This window comes from Cavia porcellus, unplaced genomic scaffold, assembly GCF_034190915.1.
Source record: "Cavia porcellus strain 051 isolate PalLab524CR breed Dunkin Hartley unplaced genomic scaffold, mCavPor4.1 scaffold_1, whole genome shotgun sequence".
Taxonomy (NCBI): domain Eukaryota; kingdom Metazoa; phylum Chordata; class Mammalia; order Rodentia; family Caviidae; genus Cavia; species Cavia porcellus.
The window spans coordinates 117,290,416-117,299,030 of NW_026947484.1; the positions used below are offsets into that span (position 1 = coordinate 117,290,416).

The window sequence follows — 8,615 nt, forward strand, 5'->3', positions numbered from 1 at the left end:
AGGGATGCTTCAGTTTTCTGTTTAGGACATGACATAACAACATATGTTTTAGCAGCAAGAAAAACCAACCAGCAGCTCCCTGTCATTTTTCTATGGTTCCTACTGGGAAGATTTCAAGAAGGAAGTCAGATTTCTTTGGAAGAAGAGATGATATTTTTAAAAACACACATTGCCTCTTTTGCCATTTTATTTCCAGCCCCCAACCAGTATTCCCTAGAATACCTCAAACACACGCAACTGATCAATAATTATATTTAGCCCAAAACCCAATAAGTCAAAGTATTTCACTTTTATAGGCAAAGCACAAGTAGAGATGTATCAGTGTATCTGATGAAAAAAACAAGGAATTGGACATCAGTAAGAAATGAGGATTTAGGAAATCAAGATGTACTAATCCACTGAATTAAATGAATCTCAGATATGTTGTAAAGGTTTCTTTGTAAGTGTTTTGGGTTAGGCTGTAGATAGCTGTGATTCCTGTCTGGAAAGCACCTTCCTCTTTCCTTATGCCTGAACGTATCAGTTTAATATTTACCCATCTAGCTATGCTGTGTGCCACCATTTTATTGCTAGCACTGTGGATGCCTGGGTAATCTTTTGTCACTTTAAGTTTAAACTACTTCCACAAGAGCCTAGGGTTTATTTATCAACACGACAAAAGCTTTACTATGAAAGAATTTTGAACATGTTCACAGTCCTAAAACTGACCAAGTTTTCTCCTTTTTGAACAGAATTCCTGGTACCCAAAAACATGTATTTCTTGTGCACATCAAACTAGAATAGAAAGGTGTGTGCATCTTCTTTTTTGAACCTGCTTTATTTTTTATTAAAATTACTATTCAAACATTTCCTATGGCATTTGAATTAAAATTTGTCATTTAAGTTTTCTCCTCAAGAAAGAATGATTTAAAACCCAACCATGCACATAAAGATATTATTTGATGTATTACCTTCAACCATTTGTCATTATAGAAATCTGTTCATTCTTTGAAACAGAACCCTTGGGGAGCCCTAAATTCCAAACCTGAAACTACCTCACAGCAGACCCGATTTGTAGTTTGTAACAAAAGTGAACCCTCCTGAACTCATTAATCTCAGGAGACTCATGTCTCATATTGTTCTCATTTTCCAGCAGCCTGGCCTCCGGGATGAGCATTGCACTTCTTTTTACATTTCTTCCGCTTAGCTGGTATCTCCACAATGCTCTACATAAACAATAGACTTTACAACATTATCGCCACAAGGTCTTTCAGTGAACAGATCTCTTTCATGAGTCTGGGAAATCGTCATTGCTTTGTCTATATTTATTCAACTTGCATAAGGCAAAACTATAAAGTGATAGGCCTTTTCTCTTTTAAACAGGCAACATTTTGTCTGCAACTGAATGCTGCTTTCCAAAAATAGTCTCTTAGGGAAGTTGTGTACTGATTCCAGGGATGTACTGTTGTTCAAACTTTTCCAGAAACTTCTTCATTTGAATCTCCTTTTGGATTCAGTATGTAATGTTTAAAAAAATGTTTTACTATTTGTTACCCATTCATTATAGTCATCACTAATATTCTTTTCTACCAATTACCCAGTTAAAAGACTGTTCATTTCTAAAGAGCAATACCTCCCATCAAAAAAAAAAAAATGCTCATGGAAGGTTAGAAGAATGAGTCTCTGTTTCTAGATGTAGTTCTTAAAGAACTTATTTAAAGAAAATAGACGTTATTTTAATGTATGGGGTATTCACTAGAAGGTGAGTTACATTTAAGGGCTTTTTTGAATCTAAAAAATATGCAAAGTAAGGAAATAAAAGTATGTAAATTATTGAGATAAACTCTGCATACTTATTTAACAGCATGACCATAATCAATATACAGCATGTTTCCCTTGTTTGATCATTTTTATTTTTTTCCTTCTAGTAAACACCCACAGTCATTAAGGCATTACAGGTTAGCTAGTTTTCTTAGTTCCTTTGGAAATGTTTTCCCTGAACTATTTGTTTCCTAAATAGTTCCATATGAACACACACACAGTCTTTTACACTCATTCTACACATTGACAAACGTTTTTGTGTATTGCAAGCTAATTTCTACATACTCAGGTAAGTACCACATTCTGGCTTCTGTGTACCATTATCTCTTCCCTGTTTTGGGAGGAAACTCCTATAATCCTAAACCACAGAAGGCATAATAGAAATTGTGGTGAATATTTAAATTTTTAATAAATTGTTATAACAAAAGAAATACTGCTGTTATAAATCCCCTCAAAATATTCCCCCTGAAATTGGGCACACATATCCTGCTGTTATTGTCACTTTCTGAATCAGTTATGAAAGTCCTTTTTCATAAGTGTCTTGGTGAGGTACAATAAAAAATACAATGCATAGTGTTGCCAAGAGTCGTACGATGGGAACAAAGCCAGAACACTAAGGTATGCACTCATAGATACTATATTCACTGGGTCTGGCACCATGAACTGTGACTTGTGTCTCTTTCCCAAAGTTAAAATGACAATGAGCTGTAATATTTTGAATGAATTCAGGACATTTGTATGCAGCTACAAGAGGGCAACTAAATATACTCACATAAAAGAACTTCCAGCACTGCTTCCGAAAGTGGCAAGAACAATAGGATGCGTGTATTTTTAGGAGGAGGGAGTATTTTGAGGAGGAACTAATGTCATTGTTTTTAAAAATTTAAACACACATCTTGTGTTTCATAACACTTCATATTTATGAGAAAAGCAAGTTGTCATCAGTCAGAGGATGTTTATCATGGGTGGACTCTTTTGGTTTTAGAATCTTATTGTAAGTATTTGCATAATGAGTCTTTTACAGTGTTCTCTGGGTCCTTTCAATAAGTGATCACTTGAATATGAGACAAGCAACTCTTTTTGGAAGAGAAGAAAAGTGAGATGGAAAGGTCTTTATCATGTGGGCAACGGCTTATAAAGCATTACCAAATAGTTAATATTCTGTTTTAGCTAATGCTTAAAGTGCAATATGATGTCCCTCTACTGTTCCTTCCTGGGTCTGGTGAGAGAGGAGGGGTAGATTAATTATTGATCCTAGTATGACTATGCTCCACTGTTACAAGGGGGCAAACAGCATCTAGATGACCTATAGGCCTTACCAAGCCGTGAGGTCAGGGATTAAGTCAGGAGGCATTTCTGTGTATCTCAGACTCAGTCTTTTGAGACCCAGAAAGGATGAGCCTAGTTAAAGAAGTGTAGTTATGTAGAGAGAGGTCACATATCCGTAGATGAATCCCTACAGGGTTGTGTGCTGTGGGCTGCTACTGTGAGGTTCCTTCCTATTGAATCAAGTGCCTGATACCTTTCCCCCAGTATTAAATCTCTGAAGAAAACAGATTTAGTTCAGGAAACTCTTGCGTCCATAGAGATGCTATGAAAGCATAAACCTTAAACAACTGACACCATTTGTGATTTTTTAACAAGCTAGAATGGTTTCTTCAAAAGTTAATATTTATCTTGCCATAATATTTACCTTCACACAATAAGTGCTGCTATTTTCCCATGACTCCAATGAAGAACGGTGGTAAGATAAACTCACCTCTATAAGATAAATGTCAAATGTTTAATAAAAAATCACCGGATGAACATCCCAGGTTTACTTTGAATTTGCCGAGGGTCTGGTCCTCCAATAAAATTTAACACACAAATTTTTCCAAATGTAAGTCTCTGTGTTCAAAACTGGGGATTACAAGAAATGAATTCTGAAAAGGTATATGTCAGAGAGAAGAGAGTGTGCCCAAGAGGGCAGGGAGGTGAATTTTCCACACTGTTAAGGTGCTGATTGGTCAAAAAAAAAAAAAAAAAAAAAAAAAAAAAAAAAAAAAAACCCTGGCCTCTGTTCCATCTGTAAAATGAGCAGCGATAAACAGATAACTGCCAATACACTGTCCTGGTCTAAGATTCCATCATTCTGTATTAATACATGACCAGGTTGAAGTCTATTATTTATCGTAAATATCATAGTGTAATTTCTTAGATATAAGGCATTGGATACAATTTGAAGGTAAATGGAGTCTGAAATGCCACCAAGAAATCATAACACATTTGAGCTTAATATAGATATATAAGAAATTATGTAGGAACCTGCTCCTACTTAAATTTACCTGTTTTCCCAGAAGAAATTAAGAATATATGGGGTACTTGATGCTGGTCACTTTGATTTATGATCACTAATATTTAGGCTTATTTTCCATAAAGAGTACTGATGAACCTCTCATCACTCTCTTTGACGAGGTGTTATCTAATTGTACTGAAGTGGAGTGAAGAGGATTTCATTTAGCATAAAGGAGAACTATTTCATTTTTTTCCTTTTTTAATGTATTTTGTCTTCCTTGTTGTCTTAGTTCATGCTGGCATAGCAAGATAGCACAGTTGAGGGTATAGCTCAGTAGCATAGTGCCTGCCTGGCAAGCGTGAGGTCATGAGTTTGATTCTCAGTACCAAAAAACAAAACAGAAACCCTAAACTGAGTGGTTTTTGCAATTTATTTCTTGTAGTTTTAGAGGTTGAGAAGTCCAATATCGAAGTAGGAGAGTCGCTATCTAGCGAGGGACTACTTCTGCTTCTACAAGGAGCCATCTTGCTGTGTCTTTGGCAGGGGGTGGTCAAACTCCCTGCAGTCATTTTTATGAGGGCACTAATTAAGCTTCACTAAGCAGCTATAAAAAGATAGAGATTTATAAAATCTGGCAAAGGGTACAGAATCGCTACTTTAAAGAAAGCTAAATGAATTTCAAGAAAATGCAGAGAAAAACATCAGCAAATTAAGGTATATAATGAACAACAAAGTGATAAAATTTATCAGAGAATAAAGTAATTAAATTATTAAAGGAATTTTGGAGCTGAACCGTAACAAAATAAAAAATACATTGAAGAATCTTACTAGAAATTGACCAATCTAAAAAAAAAATCTGTGAATTTAACACAGGTTATTTTAAAATACAAAGTTACAAAGTAAAAACAAAACTGAAAAGTGAATTTAAAAGATTTTAAGAATTTATTAGACAGCAACATATTAGCAAATAATTGAATTACATTAGAAAAAGAAGAGAGAGACAAAGGCCCAGGAAACATACTAGAGAAATAGTAGCAAAAAATAGTTAACATCTGGGGAAAGATACAAATATCCACTTATGGGGTTGGAAATCTCTAATTAGATTTAGAATAGTACTGAAGCAAACAACACTGCAGCAAGATATATTGCAATCCATCAGAAAAAAAATTTTAAAACAGAGATGACCATGAATGCAGGAGAGAGAGAGAGAGAGAGAGAGAGAGAGAGAGAGAGAGAGAGAGAGAGAGAGAAAGAGAGAGAGAGAAAGAGAAGAGAACATATCATGTATAAGGGAATTTTAATCACACTGGTGGTAGACTTCTCAGCAGAAATCCTTTAGGCCAGGAGCAAGTAGCATGATATATTCAAAGTGCTGAAGGAAAAAACAAGCAATAAACAAAAAAGTCCCAACTGTCAATCAAAAATGCTGCACCCGGCAAACCTGTCCTTTAGAAATGTAGGGGGTATGCTTTCCCAGACAAATATAAGTTGAAAAAGTTTATTACTATCAGGCCTGTATTATAAGAAACACTAAAGGGAGTTAGTCTTTCAAGGTAAAAGGAAAAAGACATAAATTAGTAACACAAAAAGAAATCAAAATTTAAAACTCACTGGTAAAAGTAGGTATAAAATCAAATTCTGAATAATCTAATAAAATAAAGGCAGAGTATATATTACAAATGTTCAGTATATGGCAAAACTATTTAAAATAACAATAGTCACAATGATTTGTTAAGAGCTATGCAACATAAAAGTGTAAATTTGTAATGTCAGAAATATAAAACGTGTGTAGAAAGGTGTGTAGTAAAAATATCACACACATACACAAACAATAAAAAATAAGGTTATAACTTCACTGTACTCTTTATTTTGCTTTGCACAAATTCTTTAATTTTGATATCACTCTACAAGAGTGAGATAATGTCATTTTTTTTTCTTTTTATGTTTTTGTGTCCTGTGATTTTGATATTATAGTAGAGAAATCTTTGTGTAGACCAATGCCATGGAAATTTCCCTGTATTTTGTTCTTTTGACTTTGGTTTCTATTAATTTAGTAATAAACATAAATCTTGTAATTTCAGTAATTACACTTCATTCACTAATCTACACTGATTAGTGTACATTGGATTTTTGTACATGGTGTAAGAAAAGGATTCAGTTTCATCTACTATGTGTAGCTACTGTAATGAGTTCACTCTGCACTTTTTACTGAAGCAAATTTTCAGTATATTTGCTGTCTGGTAACCAATTCAATATGTAGAACCAAAAACAAAAATGAAAATGCATTTTATAACTAAGCATTAGCAGCCACTTCTATGTGTGTATGTATGCTGTTGTGCTCAGCACTGTATTGCTAGGAGACAGCTCTAGGAATACAAACTTCAGATATGATTAGCCATCCAAAACACTATAATGCATATGCCCTGTGCATATGAGTTCCCTCATGAACTTAAACTCTTTGGAACCGTATAATAATACGCTCACCAGCACACTGTGGAAATGTGCACACACCAAACTCAGCAACAGCAAAATTGCTGAGACATAGGTGGCAAAATTTCATAATAATTTTATAGAGAAGAAAAAATATCTGCTGCCAAAAGGTCAAGTATCTTGTTCAAAGTGACACAAAATAGCAGAGTGTAGCCCTGGAATTATTAACTTCTGTTTTTTAATCTAGTGAACCTGGGGTTATAGAATCCAACTAGGAAGGTCAAGTTATCAGTTTTATGTCATGAGACAGTTATGCAACACGAGTTGCTCTGTTCTTTTGTTCCCTCACCTAGGAGCCACTTGATGACTTCGGCCTCAGCAGCTCTCTCCATCCTGGGAAAATTGCATCTGAAACCAGACTACATTAGAAGTCGGGACTTGTAACTGACTGTGAATTTCAGATCTCCTGTGCTCTAGACTACTCCATATTTTTATCTAATCAGAATCTCCTTTGGTTCAATGTGTGTTTCTTTTGTTAGGAAATGGCCTGGTGATCTCTTCATAAGGGTAAGGGTCTTTGGGCTGGAAACACCTGGCAAACTAAATAGTGGAAGCAGTCTCCAGGTCACTGACGCAGAGGGAGGGCAGATTGGTTTCTCCACATCTGCACTGAGCCTATGCTTTTAAATACTGTGCTATGTCTAGATGAAAACTGAAGCCATCTCCTAAAAAGAGATTGAAAATAAATAAATGATTGTCAGTTTTATTTTCCAAGAATATTACAAAGTTTTGACACTGTTAGCCAGGGCTTCCTTCAAGTTCCTTTATTATCTGACTCATGGAACTTACATGTGTGGGACACTCTCCACACTGTCACTCTTTTTCTTCATTGCCTTCTGTCTGCCACTCATCAAATGTGGACAGTGTTCATACATTTAAGTATCTGTAAAAATTACAAAGTACTCTTGAGAATAACAAGTCTCTCATCCGGATATCAGAACCTTTACTTAAAGTTAGGAAACTGGATGAGATAACAAAGGAGTGTAGAAAAATAAGAAGAAGAAAATACTAGGGACTGAGTCCTGGAACACTCCAACATTGGGAGGAAAGGAGCCAAGGTAATGCGTGGAATAACTAAAATGAAATGACCAATAGGCTAGAAGAAATACTCCAGAAACTTTGTTTCTACATAAGGTAAGAAAAAAATGTATTGAGAAAAAAAGCGATCTTCTTCTTAAATGCTGCTGAATGGATGAAATAAAAGAAGATCAGATTTAACTACTTGATATGAATGTGGATGTAATGGTGAAACTTACAGAGGTATTTTGGGTGGATGGGTGGGGCATTATCTGACTGGGGTTACTTTAAGAAAGAATGGAAAAATAGAGATAAGTATACATAGTTGTTTTAATGAATTTAATAATGGAGTAATGACTGTTAGGGAAAAATGGAGTAAAGAAATTTTAAAAATTTGTTTCTAACTTGAGAGAAATAGCGGCATATATGTATGATGGAAAACATACTGAAATCCTGTAAAGAAAAAAATAGGATGAGGTTGAAAATCATAAGGAGAACTGCCTTGTTTTTGAGTAGGTGAGAATGGACATTATCTTAATACACCCAATGGAAATAATGAAGTCAGCAAGAAGCATGGGAAACTGTGCCGGGACCCTGCAGATCTCCTCCTATGACTGCCTTGACTCTTCAGTGAAGTAGGATGCTAGGGTTATCAGTTGAGGGTGAAGATAGCAAAAGAGACATTGGAATGTCCAGAAAAAGGAGAAAGTAAGAAATAGTCATACAAGAGCAGATGAATAAACACATCAGAGATGTATAATTCAACTGAGATATGCATTTTTATAATCTATGATGTGATATTATAAAATACAATGTAATATATAAGATATGATTGCCTGTTAACATTAAGTTGCTACTTGAAATTAATAAATTAATAATGAGACTCATCAAAATTATTTTGGAATTTTCTCCAACCACATTTAACTGCATGAATATATAGCTACCACAGGTTGAGAGCTGACTATAGGTAGGATTGTGGTTTTGTTAGGAATTTAAAGCAAATGGAAAGAAAGGTGCAGTTAGGGGTTTATAA

General features: G+C 34.9%; 1 long non-coding RNA gene across 1 annotated transcript in view; it reads left to right on the forward strand.

Annotated features, from left to right (window-relative positions):
• LOC134477296 (uncharacterized) overlaps positions 1 to 8,259 on the forward strand; it is a 212,566-nt gene extending 204,307 nt beyond the window's left edge. The window contains exon 13 of the long non-coding RNA XR_010049256.1: positions 6,859 to 8,259. This is a non-coding gene — a long non-coding RNA (uncharacterized LOC134477296). The remainder of the gene's footprint in view (positions 1 to 6,858) is intronic.
• The last annotated feature ends 356 nt before the right edge of the window (positions 8,260 to 8,615 follow it).